Source organism: Drosophila serrata, unplaced genomic scaffold (assembly GCF_035046125.1).
Source record: "Drosophila serrata isolate PLE 108 unplaced genomic scaffold, ASM3504612v1 contig_272, whole genome shotgun sequence".
In the NCBI taxonomy this organism is placed as follows: domain Eukaryota; kingdom Metazoa; phylum Arthropoda; class Insecta; order Diptera; family Drosophilidae; genus Drosophila; species Drosophila serrata.
Window position 1 is genome coordinate 9,860,832 of NW_028257170.1, and position 25,071 is coordinate 9,885,902.

At 39.6% G+C, this 25,071-nt stretch overlaps 1 long non-coding RNA gene and 1 pseudogene across 4 annotated transcripts; one reads left to right on the top strand and one right to left on the bottom strand.

The window, feature by feature from the left end:
- LOC147643550 (uncharacterized) lies at positions 1 to 6,072 on the top strand. 2 transcript variants are annotated; one of them, XR_015271898.1, is made up of 2 exons: positions 1 to 3,449; positions 5,645 to 6,072. It is a non-coding gene; the product is annotated as an uncharacterized LOC147643550 (long non-coding RNA). The 2 variants fall into 2 exon arrangements; XR_015271897.1 differs by lacking the exon at positions 5,645 to 6,072 and adding an exon at positions 4,419 to 4,979.
- A 627-nt stretch (positions 6,073 to 6,699) lies between these two features.
- Positions 6,700 to 8,025, bottom strand: LOC110190230 (putative nuclear transport factor 2 pseudogene; annotated as a pseudogene). 2 transcript variants are annotated; one of them, XR_015271896.1, is made up of 3 exons: positions 7,665 to 8,025; positions 7,483 to 7,612; positions 6,700 to 7,412 (listed from the first exon to the last, which is right to left on the bottom strand). The product of XR_015271896.1 is annotated as a putative nuclear transport factor 2 pseudogene, transcript variant X2 (transcript). The 2 variants fall into 2 exon arrangements; XR_015271895.1 differs by lacking the exon at positions 7,665 to 8,025 and having other exon boundaries at positions 7,483 to 7,621.
- Positions 8,026 to 25,071: the final 17,046 nt, after the last annotated feature.

Here is a 25,071-nt window from a genome sequence, read left to right on the forward strand (position 1 = left end):
GTCTCTCATTCAGTGGTTCTGTCATTCAGTCAGTCAGCCAGTCAGTCGGTCGATCGCTTGATCGGTCAGTCGAGCGCCCGTCGAATTCGTTATGGTAATCATCATTACGCGTCGCGTCGCCTCGTGTCTCGTCGCTTGAAAAACTCGTACTCGTGCCAGACTTGTCTTATTTTAGCGAAAGGTCAAGCTCCGATCGGGGATCCAAGAAGCTAACCCCAGCGGGGGTATATAGGGTATCTAGGAAAAACTACGGAAAAGCATTTCCGTTTAGGAATCGATCAGCAATTCTCTGGAACTACAAGTGCCTCCCATTGATCTTTGAATGTTTGCTGACTGACTTTTACACGGGAAACAAATAGATTGATATCGAATGCTTTGGAGTGTATATAGAATGTCTATAAGATACTTTCAATACTTAAATGAAATATCTTCTTCTGTTCTCTAGTTTATTATACAGATCCAACTCCAAAAATTCATCATTATATCATTCTAAATGAATTTTTCTCTGTGCAACCGACAGGTTTCGCTCTCCATCTGACTAATCAGCAGAGTCCGAGTTCTCGGAACCCGGCACTTAACATAACATAGTTGCCACTCGAGATTTGTCACCGGCGGCGACTTCCTGAAGACCAGATTCCGAGTGCCAAGGGCCGGGGACCAGTTCGAGGGGCTCTTACAGAAGGCGGAACTGCCGGCAAGGTCGGACTGGGATTTGGATTGGGGCCTGGTTTTGGGTGGGGTTCGAGCTGAGGGGCTTATCAATCGCCAGACATTCGTGCCAACCGTGGGGTGCTTCGAGGTCGACCTCTCAATTGTCTTGATAAGCGAGTCGAGTCGAGTGCCAGCCAGGGGTCTTTCTTTATTTGTTTTTCGATTGGGAAATGTATTTTGATCTTGGAATGGATCTCTCTTGGGTGGGAGCCACTTACCCTCTGCAGAAGAAGTAACCCCATAATCCCCTAGAGCTTGTGCCGCTTGGCTTTATGACATTCGGTTGCCTAATTAGTGTCCGTACTCGAGTTGTTTACTTAGACGCCGCATTAGATGCGATTAGATTGGGTCGAATGCCCTCATGATTGATGGTTTATTTTTAGTAGCTCTCGGATTATTAATATTCGCTTTATATTGTGACTCCTGGACTCCTCGAGTGTGGCTCGAGTGTGTGTAATCAGCTGGCCGGCCACTGTGTCGCAGAATGGGCACTTTTTGTTTGTTCTTTCGGCGTTTATGGCAGACACCGGACTTTGGCACACTTGCTAGGGGCCTCTCTGGCTATCTGGCACCACGATAGTAGACCGACCCAGCACAGTTGCCGCAGTATTATCGATGGGGACTAAGATATCTATTTAGTACGACGTGCTAGCAGGGCCATGTGAGTATCCCACGTGACTCAAAGGCGTTGCAAGGTGATTTTTCGCTCAGTGCAGCTGGGGAAGGGGTAATAAAGGTGGTAGGTAAGCTTTTGATGGTGGTTTATGGGTAATAAATATATTTTGATTCATGATGGTAAAATAATTAAAGTTGTTATTGTTAAACCATTACTTTTAGTTGATGATACATAAAGCTGATATTGTTGCTCTTTGATCTTAGATTAAATTTACTTTAAAGACATTTATTTTATTTATGATTTTAAGATTTTATATACATATGTTTAAACTTAGGTAATCTCAATTAAACACCTTTGTGGAGTTTAAAATATAATATAGAATATTAACTAAAATTGTTTCGGTTTCCTTATTTATTTGGCACATAACATATTTAAATATGAATAATTAGAAAATGTTGCAGCTGCTTAAAAAGTCCAGAAGCTCAAATCATAGTATATATAATTATTTTTATTTGTTATTTAAGTATTTCTTTGTCTAATAAAATGATTGAAATGATTGTTAAGCAAGTTTTAAAGGATTATCCGTGTATTTTTAAGGCATACCCGTGAAAACTGACTTAGCTGTATAATTAAATACAGTTTATTTCACTAATTTATTTAGTTTATAAGTTTTTATTGGAGCAGAAGTCCTGAATTTTATTTCTTAAATGCAAGGGCACTCAATTTAATTAAACTATTTATTTTTATTTATTTATCTTTAATATCCATTGGTTTGAAGTATCAAAATATTCCTAGTTACATCTTTAATTTGTTGTATGAATCGCATTCTCTAGTTTGTGCCAAAAATATACATTGAGCATGCGATATTAACCTTAGTTTTCAGCTAAAAACAAACTCAACTTTTAAGCCAATGCTTAAATGTCGATACATTTTGGGTTCAACCTGCAGTGCGGTGATTTCATTCCAAGATAGTCCTTATCACCTAGAAGAGTGCTATCTGGAAATCGATCTAGCCGCTGACTTCTGTAGACCCGGCTGGTCACCGTATTGACACACTTCCCTGACACCCCTCCAAACCGATACGATTCCGTTTATCTTTGGAAGTCGAGCCCACTTGAATGCCGGTCCGGGTTATTTCGTGGCACTCGGCGGCGTCGTCGTCGTCGTTGTCGAGTCAATAACACTTGGGGAATTGACCAAGTCCCCCCGGGAACTCTTATCGCCAGGAGCGTGACTGCTGCCCGTCCCCGATCCCACGCCGGAGCTTGTCTGCCCCGCGGCCATCGTCTTATCATGAGATCCAAAACCCGTGCTCGCCACGGTCATATATATACATATATATATTGTATATAGTGTACTGTATAGTTTCATCGGGGGAGGGAACGTCAGCGCCGCCCTTATCTACCGTTTATACATATATATATATATTTGCTTGGCGATAAGCGAGGAACACGTAAATAGATTATATCTAGGTAGCAAGGCAGGGGCATGACTTTTTGCGTGTGCCATGACGAATGCGCCGCTCAACGAAATGCTATTTTTACACCGCCCTACACAACCCCACCTCGGCACCCCGCACACCTCACACCTGCACACACCGTCTGAAAAAAATAACACCCACCACCACCTTCCATTTGGGGGGAAAGCAATGAACTGCGAGTTGTTGAAAAAATTTTCCATGAATTGTTGTAGTTTTTTTGTTTTCGCTCTGTTGTTTGCACATACAGACAAATATACGTACACCTATGTATATGTACAAGTTCTCGCAGAGCCGTAGCTTTTATCAATAATTATTTTGTTGTGCTCACTGCGAGCTATGTCGAGTGGTTCTCCTTATCACCACCCGACGCCCCATTCCGGAGCGGGGAGATGGGGGTGCTGCACTGCATCTGGGACTGGGACTGCGACTGTGGATGGGTCTGGCGGTGGGTCGTGTGACACACAGTCACACAATCACGTAGGCCGTAAGCCGTCTGAGCCGGGACTGGGTCTATAATTAGACGGTTCCAGTCAATATTAGCTACGGCAAGGCTGACACGATCGTTCGATAGATCGATCGATTGGAGGGTGTATCTACACAGAAAAAAATTCCATTACATTCTATGGGTTACAAGGTCTATGGGTGAGTAAGCCAAATAATTCATTACCACAACAATGCAAAGTATTAACTAGGCAAGCCCATTTAAAGGTTAGTTTAAATGTACTTAGGTAAAAGTTTAATTACTTACGAATGACCCTGATCTATTTCAGGCATAAGTCATATTATGTTTAATAACTTTATTTAATATAAGCCTTTTAAAAACCATTTAACTTTCTTAAGTACTTGGTAATTATGGAAATTTTTGTCTATCTAAAACTCAAGTGTAACAATTCAACTGAAATAATATAATTTTCTGTATGCAAATGTAACATTATGTATGTAACATAAGATAGCAAAAAATACAAGCCTTAATATTTTATGTATATTTATAAATAAAAACATAATCCCTTTCAACTAAAAAATAGTTTGACTAGGATACAAACCGTAAGCTTTAACCGTGCATTAAACAAATATAATATAATATATAAAATATAATATTTATAATATACGTATACCAATATTATATAATACATATAATATAGAGCCTAAAAATACTACAAATTTGATTACTCAAAGAGTACTTAACAATACATATGTAATAATATATTAAATAATAACAGAACACAAATCCTTCATTTCATGAACTCATTACTTATATTTGCATGATTCTTATCATATCCCTGATAGCTAACTTTTAAATATCCTGTATTTGTTTTAATGTAACAGTAATTAAATAAATAATCCCACTGCTAATATTCTTTATTTACCTTGTGAAGACTGTTGCCATGTAAACCATACCCTTACCTAAGCCACTCAACTGATTGTTCTGACAATCTGCTAATGATTGACGCAGTAACTATGCAGCAAAACTATACTATAACTAATACTTTATTTTGGTATCTAGTGATTGCCAAGGGGTTCGTGAACGGTTACCAGGTCTTATCGCCTCCCCTTGAGTGATGGAAAATTTAAGCTCACCTGGTGGCCATTTTCTCCTTCAACTCTTTCCAGTTTCGGTGCCGATGACTCTGGCCCCGTGAAATCGATGGCCAATTTAAGGCATTTCAGCGGCCATTACTCAAAGATGTCTCTATCCCGCTCGCAGGCCATCAATATCCGTCCCGTTCGCTCCGAAAATAATTAAGGTTGCATCGGGAGCAGCAGCTGCTACACTTGGGTGTTAACTTGCTTAACGTGCATCAAGTCGCAAGCAATTATGAGCTGCAAGGGGCTCGCATCTTGCAACAGCGCTTCGATTCGCTGCAAATGCAAATCTTGGTGGTCGGGATGTGGCAACCACAGCAGCCCAAGTAGCCCTTGTCCAGGGTCTCTCTCTGTGTGTAATTGAACAATTTTCTGCACCGGTCCGTGATCCGAAACACAAAGGCACTCGGCAGCAATGGCGGAGGGAGTTACAGTGATTCAAAAGAGTCAAAAATCACCACTATCCATTCTGAAACTTATTAAATGTATAACTAATCAATAAGACATTAGATATTAGTATTAATAAATATCTATCTTTACATTCTTGCTTAATATATGTTATTCTAAATAAAGTGTATCTTAACCACTGTACTCCCCTGTGGAGGGTCAGTCGGTGTCTCTGGGTCCAGAGTGTTTATTTTGGCCCAACCGGCTCTCGGGCCAAAAGCAACAACAGGAGCTGCCGCACACGATGCTGGCAACAACTACAACAAAGATGGTGCAGGACAAACAAAGGCGTTGGCCATAACAACTCAATACACAATGCCCAGGCAGGGCTCAGAGATCGAGTGAGAGGATCGCGGATGAAGGGGCGGAACTGAGATGCGATCCCCAGACCAGACTGAGGCAATTTATGTAAATACATCCGTGCAGCAGCCTTGATTTCCATGCTGTAAATTCCAATGCTACCTGGCCGGCGAACGGGGCAGGTGCGAACTACTTTCAAACTACCGATCGGTGCGATCGTTGGGCAAACAACTGGAAAATGCCTCAACTGTTTGCCAAAGTCCGCTGTTTGGGCAGTCGAAAGGCAGCTAATTAGCTGAATGCAGGTTCTAATGCGGCCAGACGTGCCAACGGTGCGTATGAGTAATGTCACACCCAACACTCGAGCACAAATATTGACCGGGGTTTTGCCTTTTTCGCGTCAATGATTCTCGGACAAGTCAGGGGATCTGTTTCTCTCAGCCTTACTTTCCTTACTTAATGGGTGTATATATGTATTTGTATTTTATTTATTTATTTTTTTGCAGGGCAAACAAGAAAGTGACTTGCAAATATTGACAGATCGACCGATATGAAGGGTGCAAAATGGGATTCAATGAAAAGCGAAGCAAAGCAAGGCAGCGGAACGGAGACAGTTGGCTAGAGATCGGTTATATACACTATACTATAGGTAGGAATATATTTACTGAAGTAGAGAGACTCCACCTTAACCCCACCTGCCCAGCCTCTGACGTAAATGCGATGGCCACAAAAAAACACAGTAAATTTATACCACAAAATACAAAAAACGTAACGAAAACACTTCAACGGAACACAGTAACCAAAGTTAAGATTTAAATTGAAATGCACATGAAGAAAAACTTTTGATAATCTAAACTTATTTTTAGTTTATTTATATATTTCATAAATTAATAAAAACCAATTCTCTGATTTTAAAATATTTCTTATAATAAAACCTCTCTTGGAGTTTGTTTCAGAAAACTTATATCTTATGTCTCTCCTGATTGCCATTATTTTCTCCAAGTGCCTAAGTAATCAAAAGACATTTGAAAATGACGCGTGCTGTACCCCGCCCCTTGCTCTCAGCCACGCCCCTCCATCACCCAGTCACCGCTGCCGGTTTATTCCTCTGATAAAAGTGTTTAACATTCATTAAGATTAATAATAATAAAGGCCGCTCCAGCCAAACAAGTTTTAAATAATTCTTTTCCTTTTTATTATTATTATTTTGTATTCTTTGGCGCACAATGTGTCTTTTCAAAAATATCTCTTCGGCGAGATTTATTTTGCATAAGTGTATAGTATATATATTTCTTTTCACGCGACATTCCCCATAAACCAGAAAACTTTTGATGTCTAATTTTTCAACTGGTTCTCGTCGCCGCATTTTAATATGCGTTGGACAACCAACCAAACATATATCCTCGGGTCTTAAGGCTGACTTTTCGTTCTTTATAACATATATCTCTCGAGAAATGCTGTTGGGCGGAGTTGATGAGTTGTTTTGATGCGAGTTTTGAATTAAATTTATGGGGCTCGCTCCGAGCTGTGCTAAGAACACAGATACATATATACTTAAGAGTTCTTATATATGAGAATGAATATTTTTTGTTTATTAATATGCACAAAAAATAATTTGAAGTTTTACAGAAATGAATGAATAAATTCGTACAAAATTTGGATTTGGAGGCTTAGTAACGATGACTTGGTGGAATGTTTGGGGGGAATTCTATGCTGACCCAGTGGAGAGTGGCGAATCCAAAATCCGAGAAAGCACTTCAAATTATTCATTTAATCTTATGGCTTCAGGAACATTTCCAGTACGGCTTGAATCTTGTGTAGATAAATCATGTATAAATCTTATTTTTGTCATCAGAATACTTGGGCAGAATCGTGAATGTTAAGTCGAAAGATTTCGTGACCCACAAAGTAACTGCCGGCATTGGCTTTTAGCACAAACACCTGAGAAAAGGCATGTGGTGGATCCTCATCGCACTGGAGTCTTCCCAGGACATTTATAAGGACACCTCCATCAAGGGTTGGCTGCGAATCCACTGTGGTCACAATATGTTTAATCTTCTGAAACCTCAAGCTCTGAACTTTCTCTAAAATCTTGGCGGCTCCTTGTATTTGATGGCCCTCAAATGTCATAAATGAATCGGTTGGATTGTAAAAGTTACCCATATTGGCACGATTTGCCGGATCATCGAACATTGCGTAGTATTGTTGTACAAAATTCTTACCAATGCTTTCATACTGCAGATTAAGAGACATCTTGACGTTCTGGCAGGAAACCTTTAAAGTTTGGATGGAATATTACACAAAATAATAAGATTATTTGTGCTTAATTTTAGTTACTACTCACTATGTTGATTCAAATCACTACGGATAAACTTTATGATCTGTATCTTATTCGACAGCAAGGTTTCAGTGACAGTTAAGGCATACTTACTTGGACTGAAGGAACAGAACCGAGACATACTCATCCCTTTGAACTATTAAAACCATGGTTTTTATGATGATCATTTTCATAGGTACTCAGCATACTTGGGGAACTTTCCGTTTAGCAAACTCTCAGTGCACCCAAAAGAACCGTCAGAGGCACATAAATATTTATGAGACTTGGCTAATATATGTCAGAGGAAACAGAACACCGGTCAGGTATTTTCGAGGCAGATTCTCGGCCTTATAAATATTGCATGGCCATGGCTAACATATATTTGCGGTGAATTAGCATAGGCCAGACTAGTCCCGGCTTGCGGCCAGATGTCGTGGGGACAACGTCGCGAGACTTTTCTAATTCAACTTTAATTGTTTTGATGCTCCGTTCGTTTGACGTCAATGGTATTATAAAAACAAATACAGGCTGCTCAAGCTGATGATCCGAAACTGGTTCGATCTCCACGACTCTTTCGAACGGTAGCCGTGTTGCCGTAGCAGGAATGTCGGAACTCGGTGCTCCATGGAAACCGTGACATCGCTCACATCTGGACACGCCGGAGATTATATGGAGATATATGTAGGGAATACGTACGTACATATATATTCTATATAACCGTACGTAACTTTGAGAATCTGTAATCTGAGCAGCGCATTCGATTGGCGCGCCGATTTCTCTTGGGCAATATTCTTTTGCCTTCGAGGAAATTTCCATGGCATTTCAAATTTTATTATTTGTTTGTTTGTTTCGTTGGCGCGCTTGTTGGCTTTGTTCATTTCATTTCGTTTTGTTACGTTACGTTCATCAAATGAACTGAATTTTGACTTGTTTATTGATAACACGAAGCGAAAATACTCTCACTGACTTCCTACCACGAAGATTAGCTATCTTTTCGGTGTTTTTCTGCCCATAAATGTTGAATATAACATTAAAAACAAAATAATAAAATATACACCGTTATATCGGAGTTGTTTTTAAAAGTTATCTAACTTAAAGACAAAATTTTAGATATGAATTTCAATAGGTAAAATATTGGAAACTTTACTTAAATGTAAAATGTTTATTCGATTTCAAGTACTTGAACTTTAGTAGTATTATATAAAATATTAATTTCATACTTTATATTGTTAATAATTACTTCTATTATAAAATTTGTACTTGTATTATACATATAATATTTCGGTTATATCCAATATAATTTAATTTTTTTTGAATATCTCTATGGAAGGCAAAATAATGAGTTCTTCCAAATTTATTTTAGAATATTTAAAAATGAAACATTATATATACAGTCGAATCCCAATAATTCGTACCCCGCTAAATCGAAAATCGCGATAATTCGTAAAAAATTCTGTCCCCTTGAAAAAAACTCGTTAATTCGTAAAAATTCCATACATTTTGGTCCCCTCGTTAATTCGTAGTATTTGGCGCAACGCAAAGAATATTGAACCTTATAAATTGTAATTTTGTTTCGAAACCTCTTATAAATCGTAATGCGATGCGAAATATTTTGTAGTTAAAGCGACGTTAGATTTTGCAGGCATCAAAACGGAGAAGAAATTTTATAGAATTTACAAACCAGAGCATTAATTCCTCAACTTAAACATTATTTTTCGACTCATTATGTGCCAAATAGTGTGTTTGACAACCTAATAGGTTTAGAAAACGCAATGGAAAAAATAAAAGAAAAAAACACGAAACAATCAAAAATTACCAATTATTTTAAATCTTGAATTTTCGTTTTTAATAATTTAATGTTTCTGCTTAATTTTGTTTGTTAATTTTTTGTTTAATTTTCCTTTAATTTGAAAAACGTACAAATGAATGTACATATTTATTATGTTTGTTTAATTTTAATAAAGCTAAATACATATGTAAACATGATGTGAAATGTAAAAACCCCGTTTATTCGACTCTTTCATTTTTGAGCCCCTTTAAATAGAAATCTCGATAAATCGAATTCCCGTCTAATTCGTAAAAAAAGTGATCTCCTTGCCATTTCGAATTATCGAGACTCGACTGTAGTTAAATTAAAATATGTGAAAGAACTTTTGAATTTGCTTTTTATTATTTATTTATATTTTAAATCAATATTTATGTACATGATAAAACCTTTCGGAGGAAGAATACCGACGGTTCTGCTCATAACGAAAATGCTTTTACCTTGGGGTGACTTTGAAAGAATTTCAAAACTGAACCATTTTTATGAAATGTAATTTATTTTACGATGCACTCTTAGAAAAATTCGTCCAAAGTATGCAATTTTAAATTCAATTCCGAAGTTAAAGGGTTTTCAATTACATAGTTCAACTGTATTGGCTGCAGAATGATCTTTTCCCAACAAGAGATATATTTGATAGCTTTATATCGTTACAGATCTAACTTACAATGAAGATATTACAACTTTAAATACATAAGTTGTTACAGATACAATATTTTTAATACATAGGTAGTAAAATATACAATTTCTGCAATGCCCAGCTCGCTTTGACTGTTGCAAGCATCTTTATCAGTAACTTTATAAGCGAACCATGCAAGTACTTGTACTTTGATGCCCCCGAAATACCATCTGTTAAACCAAGACGACCCCATCAGAGGTCGGATGGGCCCCCCATCCCATCCCATTCCATTCCATCCGATCCCATCCCAGTTATATTTTTCACATTTTTTGGGGCCGGTCTTATCACCGCCGCGCACGCCGCTCGCAAGTGAGACGTCGTACCGCTGATCGTTGATTGGTCCCTATAAAAAGCGCGCTGCTGTGGTGCCAGTTGTTTTTGCGACCGACGGGGGCCTTATCGCCGGACCGACCGTCTATCATTATCCGGCGATGACTGGCCGTCTGTCCCAGCGACTGGGGGACACTGGTAGTCCGGGAGTCCAGATCCCGGACCGTATTCACTGGGCTATTTGTTGTTGTTATTGTCACGCGACCTTCAGCCGGGGGTAGCGAGCAGCGTATCACGTGTTGCAGGCGATCGCTCCGTGATCGTGATCGTCGGCCGAGTTTTTCGACGCTCCCATTGTGGTGGGTGTTAAATCTCTGATAAAGCCAATTTATGACATCAAATGCGTGATTGCGCTGATTGCTTGGCAACGCCGCCTGATAATGATAATGGTGACGTCCGAAAAAAATCAGAAAATCTTCCGCGGCTATGATTCGAAAACGTGACCAAAGAAAACATCGCGCTGTGGCAGTAGGAAAGCTTTCAAGAGTGTGGAAAAATTTCGACCCACAACGACGTGAAAAGTCGGCTCGATTAACACCCGAAAGCAGCAGCTGACTTCGTGTCCATAAACTGTCCGCACAAATTCTAATTTGTGTCATCGTAAATAGCGTCAAGTTATCAATTAAGCTATTGATTTACGATCGTCGTAAATCGAAAACAATAACACCACTCCAGTCCTGTGGCTCGTCCCGCTCGTTATGACAGCCCGTTAATAGCATTTCCACATGGAGGATGGGTTTGGGCTTGGGATGGGTTTCGGTTTGGGTTTGGGGGATCCGCTCAGGGGGCACCTTCAATTAAGGCTGCCACACCAAATAACCGGGCGTTACGTGCTCTCACTCGGCGTGTTCGGTTATCCTTAAAGGGTTTTTAATTAAATTTTACATGTTGCCCCGCATGCCCCATCCTTTTTAATTGAAATGTGTTAAAATTACTTTGAAAGTGTGAAGTCGCTGCACGTTCGCCGCTCTTCAAGGAGGATCTCTCCACCGTCCTCCTTTTTCTTCTGGTTTTGTTTCGCAATTTACGTAGTCAATTTTAACGCCCCGAAATTCATATACATATATGTATGTATATAGAGGCCCGATTCCTGAGTTGCCTTATATTCAGTTAACAGTTTTTGTATCTTTCGGTGTGAAGTGGTGTTGATATCTCCGAGGGTCGCTTAACAGTTAATTGTTATTTCTTATGACGTCGGTAGATGGTAGAGACCCTCCATATCAGGTACTATATAAGGTCGGCGATGGGTTCCGTTTCCTTTCAAGGTTCCAGATAGCATTGATGACACTGTGATGTCATTGCTTCTCTAATCGAGATGGAAGTGTCTTGAACAAATGAACTTTTGAAATGTGGAGTATATAAAAAAAAAACAAACTTATTAAACTTGCCTTGTACTTCTTAAGAGGTTTAATGGATTGAAAAACCTAACATCACAAAGATGTCTTGGTTTTTTAAAATTGATTAGAATTATCTTGAGTACCATAACTTGGGATTTCTTATGGAAATTATTATTATAATCATTTCAAAATAAAGGGATTTGTTCCAGAAATTTCAACTGCTAATGCAAAATAAAGTTCTGTAATACGATTAAAAGCTATTAATATAAATAGAACTTGATCTTGATAATTCAAAACAAATCATCACAAACAAACTGATTATTTATAATTCTGCTCGTTAAATACATTTCCCGATTATTTATATTTGATTTGATTTCCTTTATTCCCCTTTTTGCACTTCCTCAAAACTCACAAAAATATTCCATTCGGGTAGTAAATTCCCCTTGAATTTTTTCGCTATTTTCGCTAAACGAACAAACAAATTCGCTAAAATGCGTGTGGAGACTAAAGACGAACAATTTCATGCATAAATAAAATATATGCATAAAAGCCAAGCCGACAAAATAACCCACATAAAAACAGGCCACAAACGAGAAAAATTATTACAAAAATTTCCCAAAGTAAAAAAAAAACAATAGCAAAATGGAATACGGAATGCCCGAGTCCGGCAAATGGAGCAATTTACAAGCGGGGGAAATTCCGCAATTACTGCGATGCCACGCGCAGCCACAAGGCCGGAATTATCATAGGAAAAGCTGATAAACATGGCCATAAAATGGGGTTGCTGGGGGGGAGGAGTAGAAACGGAAAGCAGAAAATAAAGTTTGTTAATAGATAAATGCTCAGCCACGTATAGTTCGATAAACTTGACCCAGTTCTATAGTAAGTTGTCCCAGGCCCCGATAAGAGTGCATTTCATGGAGGGCCATAAATTCCAACGACTGTCAGGACTGCTTTTACCATGGAGACCTTAGACCAGTCTCAGATCGCGTGCAGATCCCAGATTCGTATATATAATACATAGGGCCACCTCGGTGGGCCGTCATTTACGTGAGCTTTCGATCTCAGCCGCAGCTCATTTCCATATTTCGACCAGCTGCATCGATGCTCCTGCTCCTGCTCCTGCTCCCTGCTCCGGCTCCCTGCTTTCAAGCTCCTGCAGACTCCGGACCAGAGAGCCTCGTGTGAGGCGACCGCCAACAGTCACGACCCCACAGGGTACCGCAGTGGTCCACAGGGTTTACACAGGAGGAAAATGGGATATGGTTTCGATAAAAGTAGTTTCTTAGTACTTTGAATATTAAGAATCTTCTATAAACCTTACATTTAATGTTTATATTTTGATATAAAATTCCAAGACCGTTTTACTATCAAAATAGTTTAAGAAATGGTTAAGCAATTCATTTGATGCATTTACGAATAAATGTTCTAAAATCATTTGATGCATGTATAAATGATGGAACTCGAAAATATTTTTATTTTCTGCTATCCAGATTTGTACCTTCTTGAATCATAGCATGAATGCTAGGCCAAAACTCTACGGCTTAAGTACATAATAATAACCATTTAAATATGACTTTACTATTGATTTAATAAATAATTTCTATCCAACATTAATGGAGCGATATCAATGAGAGATATCAATCAATCAATGTTTATTTGTATCTAAATCTTCCCAATTTCTTTTTAAGAAAATCTCTTTATAATAAGGAAGAATTTTGATGGGATGAATTTAATTCACAAGTGAATAATAATAATATTTTAAATATAACTTTATCATGAATTTACTTTGTAATTTCTATCTTACGTAAAGGAAGCGAATTACTAGATAATGTAAGACCATTTTTTGATGTTAAAATTCTACTATTAGTATCTACATTTTCCTAATTTCTGTTCAAGAGGATCTATTTATAAATATGATAGAATCTAGGTGATTTACGGGTATGAATTTAATTCACATTATCACATTTTCGTCGAGTGCATCTCGAGGCCCATTCATGTGCCGCATCGTGGCAGTTGCAGTCTGAGGCCGCTCACTCAATTACTATAATTTGCCTGCATGCCCGGCGAGAGTGGAGAGTTGAGAGTAGACGTCTTCTGGCTACTGATTGAATTTCAAATTGCTCAATTTTTGGGCGCAGATTTGCGGTTGCCCTGCCTGCCACAGCCCCAAGCCCCAGCCTCAGCTCCAGCTCCAACTCCATCTTCTGGCCCCACTTTCAGTGGCAGAGTCATCGCCAGCGTTGCCGGCAAAAGCGAAATTATGTTATTCCAGCGATAAACTGTTTGTTCCTGCGGCATCCGCATCCGATTCGAGTCCCATGCCGCGGGTTCCACCATGCGAGCCGGGACCACCATGTGTGTGGCACCAGCCATCTCGATCGAGACTTTTTGGGGTAATTAAACAGGTCCCGAAAAAACAGCGAAACTGATTCAGTCAGTTATCTCCGCCGTCAGAAACTGCAGATTTCTTTTAATGCCCTAAGGAGAAAGGGCATCATAACTAAAGCAAAGTTTAGCCGAGGAAAATCCCCGACTTTATTGGTAATTACCTCAGATTTATGGATTATACTCTCCCGGTTTATGCCAAAGTGCTTGTCTGGCACATTACCTATTTTTAAGTACTAAATTATTTTTTACCAAATTTACTTGCTTATACTATTTGCTTGTTTGGGCTTTGCATTTTGCATTCGACTTTAAAGTCCACTGGAAACCAACCCCCTTTTTTATTTGGGAATTCGGAATCAGCTTAATTTGTTTACGATGATTGAACGATATTAGTAAAATCTAATCGGAATCTGAGTGGAAAAGTCATAAAGTCGAAATGAGATTGGTTTATAGCCAAATTATGATGAAGCTTTTTGGCGCCAACTTTTTGAAAAGTGTGTGTTTTTTCGCCAATGATATCAGAACATTAAAGTGCGCACGTACTTGAGATTAAAGGTGAGGGAGGTGCTCTAAATTAGTTGAATTAAAAATAGACACTATTTGGTAGGTGATTAGAGCTGGTTTATAAGTCAACTTAACAAAAGAAATGTATTCATAAATTGGATCTTCCCAAGAACTGTATAAAACTCTGTTCAGATTCTAGAGCATTTGGTATTCGGTTCTTCAAAGAATAGCCTTAATCTCTGCGCGTTTCGATTGGGGCGCCGGATGTTATTAATTAATGCCAAAAGGCAGGGTCCGCGATTGCTGCCCTGGGATATCTGGGAGTCGGCGTTATGTGGAATGCATGGTACTTGTTGTTAGAGGCGGCGGCAGCCCAAAACTAATCAGCTAACGAGCCGCTCACGCCGCAGCCTCAAAAAAAGTACTAAAAAACAAAAAACAACTTGAAGAGCCTCCGAACCTTATAAAGTTGTTCGTTACGCATGCGCTTCGCCTTTTTGCTGCATCTTCTTGGGCTGGACTTTTCACCGGTGTAATACCCGGTACTGGTAGTACTCAGGAGCATATTGATTTGATTGAAATTAATAGGTAACTCAAGAAAATGAAGACATCCACAGGCGAATTGATATAGATTTCGGATTTTATGGGTCCTAGAAATTTAATTATTCTTTTAATAATTCTACATTATTATTATCGGCTTCGATATTAAGTTTATTATGTTTTACCAATAGAACATAATAGAATGGCTTAAATATATAATAAGGTATTGGATACTGTCCATCATATCGATTTTAAAGTTTTAAACTATATATCTTATTTTATACATGTATATAATCTAAACTTTACGATATTTTAAATGATATTAATCTCAAAATTGACGCCGATATATCTCATCTGACTTTTCTTTCTAAATATGAAATAAGAAATACACCCAGGCTGAAAAGAATTTAGTGGTTTTTTCTCATTTCGCAGGAATACTTTTCCCACTCAACCGCAGAAAGTATGCCATAGCAAGGGCTTTCGAAGTGCCGGGTATTTCTATGGTCGGGGCCGCCTTTTGGGATTTTTACTATATTTATTTTTTTAGAGTCTTTTTTTGGCGACGGCGTCATCTCGTCATCCGCGCGGTTTGTCGGCGGCTTGGCTTTGACGCGGTTTTTCCATTCATTTGCATACATTTTGCCCGTGCACATGGTGGCCAGACATTACTACACATATGGCCTGGCTCTGGGGCTCCGCCAGCAATGTTGCGAAATAACTCTGGACACACGCTCGTGGCTTTGAAGGAGGAGTATATACACTTATATACACATTTAGAGAGGCTCGGAATCTGGCCCTTTGAAGCCCTCGAAGCTCGTAAATGCCAAACCGCAAGTGCATTTGTAGCGATTTTCACAAGTTGTAGCTAATTTCTGTTGGTTTCTCGCTTCGCTTCGCTCATTCATTATCAACCGCCGCCGTTTCTGTTTCTGTTTCTGTTTCTTTTCAGCTGCATTTCGGATGTGAAATATTTCTGCAGTGTGGGAATGTCCATCGGTGGCTGGGAATGCCGCAACTTTGTTGGTTCCTAAGTCTGTGGCCGGACGAGTCATGCCAAATGCGAAAATAAAATGCCAGAAGTTGTATTCATAACGAAAACATTAACCAACCAAATTTGGAAGTCAAATTGAATAAGCTTATACGATTAATGGGAGGATAAATTACTATAACTAGTTGAAATCGTTAGCCCAATTTTGCAATTAGATAGCTAAATAAAGGTGATTAAAAATAGGTTATAATTGAAATAATTCAGTGATGAAGAACATCCCCTAAATCTATTCATTTAAGCATTAATAGGTATTTATTTAATCTAGGCTTAAATATTTAAGATTTCACATTTTAATTAGACACATTACCTCTCTAAGATTCAGAGATTATATTGACTTCATTGAATTTGATTAAAATACGAAAAAGTGTTAGTTGTATTACTAGAAATGTATGTTTAATTAATATTCATTATTTATGAGTATCACTATTTTTGATATCATTATCTACGATAACTTTAATTATAATTATTAAGCACTCACTCTTAATCATAAAAATATAAATGGAAGTTCAACATATACAAAGGTTATTCCAAAACTACTTAAAGTAAAATTAAATTAGTAATTCGACTAAAGCAAATAAGTAATATATTTATTTATTTAAGTAAGATTATAACTTATACTGAAATTTCAAAGCCAATGCATTCATGACTCAACATAAATCCAAAAATTACTTAACAAAACTGCCTAAATTTAAACATCATCAATATTCATTGGTCATACTTGGTGTGAGCCAAAGACCTTAGAGACGAATCAGATATTAGCCACACGCTGTAAGCCAAATGGGCTTTATGGCCACCGATTTGGGCAAGTTGTGGCTTTGGGCCACCAAATTTGTGGCGCGTACGTCCTTCACGCTCGGCTGCCATTTGGGCACTTGTACTCGCTCTAGTACTCATACTCGGACTCATACTCAGACTCATGCGACTACTCACACTCGAACGCGGTCTGGCTGGCACTCAATCGTGGCCGAAACACCACACAAGCACGCGGAGATCGTGTTAAATGCCGTAAATAAACGAGGCTTACCTGGCTCAGGAATTTTACTATTTTATTTTTTGTATTACGGCGTGACTATCGTGGGCATAAAACCGGCCACTGACCACCACTTTTACTAAAAAAAACTAACCATAAATTACACACAAGCTCTATATAATTAAACAAACTTTTGAATTACTTAATTAACATTTAATATGTAATAGCCTTAATTGACTTGTCAGTAGAAGATTTATTTAAAATTACCGAACGATGCTTATTAGCATAGCATACTTTTTGGGTGAGCACTTCACATATCAACAGCTTTTCTCAAGGACTTAAAAAAATGAATTTCTCTGCTTTTAAATGCACTTGCTGAATGTTAAATTATATACTATATTATTTAGTATATATAGAACACAGAAGTTTATATTAAAATAGATCTTTCATTATTCATGTCTTCTTTAGATGCATTTGAATAAATGTTTATAGTTTGTATACCTATTTCTTTGCTTCAAATACTTCCTACTATTCTCTTTTAGATTTTTAAATTTTGTATTATATACATATACTACGTAGTATATACACCCACTTAAAAAGTAGTAAATTCGATGCAAAAACTTATTCATTTCTTCTTCAGATGCATTTAAATAAATGTTCATACTTTGTATACCTCATTTTCTGGTTCAAATACTTCCTATCATTCTCTGTTCTAGTTTTTGTTAAACATTAATTTAAAACTAGCTTATAGAGATGCATATCTCTGACAAATTCATCTCCGGATTCATGCTGTCTTACGTAAGCCTTGGCTTGCAATGAGTTCGCTTTCGGCGCCGAAAGTACAAGTTGAGTACACACACATACTGTATCGTGCCGCTATTAACGCTCCACTGACAGCCGCAAAACACATCGCATCGGACACATACAAATCGGCAGAATGAAAAATCGACGTATTGTGCATATGGCAAATAACATAGTGAGTGTGAGCGAGTGAGCCAAATGCTAAACGCTGTACGAGTTCGAGCCCAGGGACAGTACTTTACCATAAGCGAAACAGCAAAGCCAACGAGCGTAGAGCGCCGAGAGTCAGCGATGCGATTTGATGGATATTAAAATGACCGTAAAAAGGAATTAAGGTCTGTCAGACTTGGCGTTCACAGCACAGTTGCAACCGAGTGAATATGCCATGCGGCAAATGGCAAACAAAGCGAACCCCAGGCCCAGCTCGGTCCAGATTTTTTACTTAACATATTAACCAAACAAATATGCCACGAGAAGACCCCCGAAAATGCAATCCCCAGAGTCGGCAAACTTCCAAAAGCATCCTCCCCAAAAACAAAACACAAATCATACGCATGCCACTGAATTTTTTCCATTTTTGGGGGAGAATTTTGGAAAGGGAACTTTTTGAGACTCAAGACTTAATTAGTGTCATGCTGAACTCAAGGCGAAGCAAACGGAAATCGGCGGAAATAAACTGAAGGATGCCAATTTGAAATACCGAAATTCTGGATGCTGTCAATGAATGCCTCATAATTTGTTTAAGTGTCAGCAGATCAAGGGAGGATAATCTTAAACTTAAACATTGTATAAAATACGTTTTTAGTTAATAATAATCTTTAATCGTTAATTTTTATTTGAACTAAATTTCACGCTTTAAAATACAAGAAATTACTTATCATCTAGTGCTTTATGCTCTAATGATTCTTATGATTGTAAAATCGAATAATAATAATAATAATCCAAGTATGTGTTCTAAGGTTCCCTTAAAATTATTTATATAAATACATAAATCCCTTATGATATTCCTGTAATTTATTATTAAATTTCTGGCAGCCAAAGTGTTTACTTATGCAATCCCTTGAAATATCAAGCTGCAATCTCAATCCCCTCAAGTGAAATGACTTAATCAAACCAAAAAATAAATCCTTGGCAGGCCTGATGATAATTTTGATCTCGTGACGTTTAGATCGTTATTTTGTCCCTTTTTCAGGTCGTCATCTTGGACAATGTCCCGCCGGAGGAGAAGAGGATAGTGACTGAAACCGGGAATGACCAATTTCACTGATGAGCGACCCACACGGCGACGCGATCCCCCGGGTGATTACGTGTGAGCCACAGATAGCCATCATCCCGACCAGTGGACGTGTGAAGTCCATCAATCCTGCAACAGTATCTGTATCTGTACCTGTAGCAGCCGTTCTTGCTGTATCTGTGGATGTATCTGTATCTGAGTCTGCGTATCTGTAGCTGGCGTGCGACCTGCACTCGTCCCTCAGAGTTATGGCCACCACCTGGGTGGGCAAGCATTTCGTTTTCAGTTTTATGTTTGTTGTCGTTTGTGCACAGTGAGAAAAGATACCACTACAAAATATATTTCTTACTATTACAATTATTTTAAGCCAAGTTTTTTGGTCAAGCTATAAAAGAAACTTTTGTTTTTTGTTTGGCAGAATATAAATCTTTCTTGACTTAATTATATTTATTTTCTCACCGTGTAGGACTACTCTTCAGCTGCAGAACTCACACGTTGCTGCGGTGGCATTAATCATGCGAATGGCCAAAAGCTGCAACCACAGCCCCCAATTAGCCAGCTCCAAAAATGTGCGATTAGCCAAGGACTAGGACTGATGCTGCGTGTGTGGTCCTTCTTTGGCGCAGGCGCAGCAGATGAATCTGTTATTTGTGTGTCTGTGCTCTCCTTGGCAAATATTATCTGCCGGCTTATGCGATTTTTGGCGAACGGCTGTCTATAATTACTCAGGCATTAAGCCCGTTTCCATGGCTTGGTTTTTTGGTTGCGCCTCGCTAGCCGGCCTCCTTTATGCTGGGCTGGCTGCCTTGCCCACGCGTGCGCTACCGAATGGATCACCCCCTGGCCACCCCTGCTGACAGCCCCCCTCCCACCGCATCCCCCCTACCCCATCCCCCTCTTATCACCCGGCACACACGACTAATTTTCCAATTGGAAAATCATGTGCTTTACATACGAAAAGGCCGCTGCGCGTGTCGCTCGGCCAACCATGTGAGTGAGTCGATGTGAATACACTCGAATCTGTTCGTACGGGTACGGGTACGGGTGCTAGTGCTCTGCCATATTCCAGTGAATACAAAACGAATACTGGCGCAGATCCACGAAAAAACGCAATTATATCGGTCGGTTGCATTTCGATACATTTGGTTGCCTTACGCCGCACACGACTGACCGCGCATGTTTTTTTCTTCATTTTTTTTTTTTTTTTTCGACTGGCGGAGCAGCCAAAAAGGGGTTCTGAGCCAAGCTAAAAGCGGTAGGGCTTATAGATCGACCGACAGGCCAAGCCTCGTTCCAAAACTCAAATTATAGAAAACCAAAAGACCGCTGCACAAACACAACGAGAAGTCCGGGGTACAGGGACGGTTCTTTGATTTTTGAGATGACAAAGGGGGTTCTGCCAAACTATATATGTACATATTACTATATATTTAGCTATCTTCACTATAAATTATATTTTGCGCTCGTTTTTAGGTTAACTTGAGCCTGCTTTACAACTGCTCTTACCATGAATGTATTCTTATTTTGCCACCACCCCAACATAGTTACCACAAAAGCTAACCCCTTAAATATATACTTCAATACCCTTAAGTTCATAGATTTAATTTACGAAAAATAATTATCTTATAAGTAAGACGTAAATCTTTTGTTAATATTAAATTTCAAGCATAAACCGAAAACCTAAGCTACTTTAGCTCTTAACCCTTAGTTAGCTCTTTGTTTGGAACTACTAAATTTTAGATTTGCATAGAGAAAATAAATTATTATCTATTTCAAATAAGTAACTTCACTTGTTCAATCAGATAGCCCCCTTCGTTCGACGCCACTGTCCATCCAACTATTATGTATATTTTTGCCGGCGCTTTGGACAGCCGAACGTAACCTCGTCTCGACTGCCCCTTTTTGGCCCTGTTTCAGTGATTAATTTGCCAAAGGCAAAATTCTTTGATAGCAGTAGCGTGCCGCAACGCTGAGTCGGCGTTGTAAGCTGTGTTTTTAGCCCAGAACCAGCACCCGCCTCCCCCCAAACTTATTCAAGCCACCCAAAACCACACACAAAACCCCTTTGGTCTGTCCTCGGTTGTTAAGTGAATTTGTTGCCCATTTGCATCTAGATGATGATTGCCTCTTGCGAAGGCCTGTTGGACACTTTCGATAACGCTGAAATGCCTCTGAAATAAATGTAAATCATAGAACAGGATTTAGTAAGATATGGGGATTTTTGTTATAGAAATAACTCTATAATATATCATTTATAATTATATTGTAATATAATACAATTATTATATGATTAATTGAAGGGAAGTTTATTCTTTTACAATGTGATCCCTTCTTAACCTCTTCTAATAAAAAATCCCCTAATTAAAGTAAATAAATGAATTACCCGTATTATCCAAAGTTCAATATTTTTATGTACTTCACCTAAGTTCAGTAAAATCCCCGTTTCAAGTAAAGTTTTCACTTAAACAAATTAGCATTAAATTGTTTGAAATTGAATACAGAAGTGGAAATATACATAACATATATATTCTTAGTTTCCTCCTAATTAATTGTTTACATTATAAAGTTTAATTATAATGTTCTAATAATGAAAATTTATAATTTTTAGTCTGTGATCCTAAGCCTATTTTAAGTAAAAATCCATTAATAAACCCAACTCTGTTTAGTAACAAATGAATCCCCCTTGAATACCAAAGTCTTCAAGATCTCCAGAAATTCGTGCCCCCAACGAAGAATCGCAATTAGCCAACCGTAGCAACTTTCTTTTTCATTGCGGATAATGCCAACCTTGAGAAATGTCTAAATTTACCAAACCGGACAGAACCCCGTCATCCGGTGGGAACAAAGTATGGGGGGCAGTGCAGAAATTCCCTTAGCCACGCTAATTTTGGCGGAGCAACAAATTATTGCGTTTAAAAATAATTTCCCTTAAAAATAAACTTAATGAAATAGCGCGTGATGTGCAATTGACACGAAGCTTGGTAGCTGGATTGCTCCAGGGATTCCAGCGGCTACTGTCCGCCCTGCACGCACTGAGCCCGAATCCGGATTGAAACCGAGAGATTGGGAGTACAGGGAATGGTCGGGTAAACCCATAATTATCCGTAGGCACCGGCTTCGTGTCATGAGAAAACGTTTATGGCACAGCAAAAGCTCCAATTTGCCTGGGCAGATTTTTTCGCAGCTGCCGCTGGTGGTGGGTCCCCAACCCCCAAAGAGATCGAGGTGGGCATTATAATTAATCAAGAAATGTATGCGCAGAAATCAAAAATAATCATCAATGCCTCATCGCACTCGCACTCGCACTTGGTGGAACTCAGGCTGACGCCCGAGGTGTGATGAGAAAGTGTTGCAGTTGTTGAAAGCCATGGCCCAGGGCCAATTCCCGCTGATGACAGCCAACGACTCCGGCGTCAAGTGTCCGACATTATCGCACTCATCATCATCATCATCACCATCGCCAGCACCAGCACCAGCACCATCCTCCCATCCATTCCCACAGCCATTGCCATCGCGATAGCCCAAACAACAAGGCGCAACAATTTGGCATTACATGGAAATTGCAGTCGATATTAGCTGAAAGGGGCCCAAAACTTGAAACCGAACTGGGCTCCGAGGTACCGATGGGCCGGTCTCCTTGTCTCGCACCATTTAATTAGATGCCGCGTCAACAAGGTGCTAAATGGGCTGCCATTATGAAGCTGCCAAGGAGCTAAGGCTAAGGCCGCGTGGGCTGGGCGGATGCTCCAACACACCGTGAGAAAATGGAGTTCCAAAAGGAATTATTTTGACTTACCTACCTATGTAGGTCTTAAACTAAACAAATATTGTAAAATCTAAATAGTATATATTACCTCATAAAGACTTGTAAAAAGTTTGAAGCTCAAAATAAACCTCTTCAGAAAAGGACTCAAAGGACTCCAGTGCTCTAGAACAGTGGTGTCTAATACCATGCTCGTGAGTCTGCCTCTTCACCATCCTACTTGCAATGCAATTCCTACATTCATTGTTTAGAAAGAATCTTAAAGTTAGCATACTGCTGACCGTCTTCTGAAACACCTATCCATATAAGCCAGGTGGGACCTAAGAATTTCCCCAGCTTATCCCCACTTATTTTTCTCAGTACATTGATGCAACCTCACTCCTGTTACCCGAAAAATGAAAGCTAACCGGGACTGCAACCAGCTGTCGGAGGAGCAGCTCCACCCGGGGGCATAAGTTGCTCTCGATGTTCGATGTGCTCACCTTGTTGACTCCTCTTCCGTCCGTCTGTCCGGCAGTGCTGATTATGCAGAGGTGATAATTGCAGTGTCCGGCGCGTCAAGATTTATTTTTTGAGCTTTAACGATGTGTTAAAATAAATTGCATATGTGCATGGCGAGCGATCTGGTATGGTTTTTGGTTCGCACTCTCCTCGTGAAAACCCACAAAACGTCGCGCCTGTGTACATAAAAGTTTAATGGGCGCCTGCTGCATCTGCCGGGACAGCCCTGTCGCCGGGTGCCAGGCAAGGTGTTGTGGTATGGCCAAAGAGGCCCATTTTATCATACACCAACCAGCGTGTAATTGCGAGCGGACTTATTAAAATATCAGGCAGGGAGTGTGCCTGCCCATAAATCGAATATGTATAAAAACTTTCTAAAAAATCGCAGATTTATTGACCAAGCCAAGTTCAATCCTTGTGCGTGTCTCTTCTGCCTTTTTTTTTTCTTTTGGCCAACTAACGGTCGGCGCTGCGATCGTAATTCAATATCGACCATATATAGTAGATGCAGAGCCCCCAATCTAACCTCAAAAATGTCCGTCTGCCTTCCAGTGAATTCTGCTTCACCTCTGGCCAAAAAGATTTCTTCGGGTAATCGGATCCCGGCGAGGATATCGTATGTATTTTTTCGACTTGCCTGTTGCGTTTTTCTGCCTAATCAGTCGTGAATAATTTGCAGCTACTGTGTACGCCCCGAAGATCGAGATCGGGATCGGGCTGGGGATCGGGATTGGGATGGAGCTGGGGATGGGTATGGGTATGGGTCTCCTTCCGCTTGGGTAAAGCGTGTCTGCAACATATGGCTCCCACTCCATCCGCCTGTCTACAGCTGTAAAAAGTCTGGCACTGACTGCACTCTGCATTTCTCGAACACTTTTTCAGCACAGCCGTTCTTTTTTGGGTGTAGCACGTGCTTCCAATGTACACTTGACACCAGAATCAGAGTTCAATTTTTTTTGGGGACAGGAAGTCAGACAGAACAAGTGGCTACGAATCAGGGGAAAGCTTATAGAAAACGGAATCTTAAGTGAACTGTTAAAAAATAATCTAATCTATGTATGTTTTATTTAGAATTTGAAAATACTATCATAATCCCATACAAAGGATGTGTAGGTTGCCACCATCAACAAGCTTAACCAGAAACTGTTTAAAAATCTCTGGATTAGGCAAACCCATACCCATTGAGCACTCAGAATGCTCAACTCGCTCAGACTCGAGACTGGCCTTTGTTTTAATCGCACTTTTCCCCGAAATTCGCAGCTTTTGCTTTTGTCCATCATCAATCCGGCGCGGATGCCACCAACGAAGTTGGTCAGAACCAACAGCCAACAGCCAACCTCCAGCTGCCATTAGGACATCCGTCCAGCTCACTTCCACAAGAAATTCGGCAAATCATGAAAGCTCACGATTCTTAGAATCGAGCCAGCCTAGAAACTCTATCTAGTCAGAGGAGACCGAGCCGGCGAGGGCAGGCGAGAGCGCTCATTGATTTTCGAGGCGGCTTTTTGATCTTCCACCGATCGTATCCATGGGATTGATCGACTGCCAGAGCAGCCCATCGACAGCTGTTTCGGCAGCGGACGAGGTCGTGGCCAGTGGCTGTGGTAGTGGAAGGAAGGTCTCAAATCGCGAAAAAGGTTTGAAAGCTTGCGCATGCGCCAAACGTTTGGCCAACAATAAACCCTTTTTTTGGGCCAGT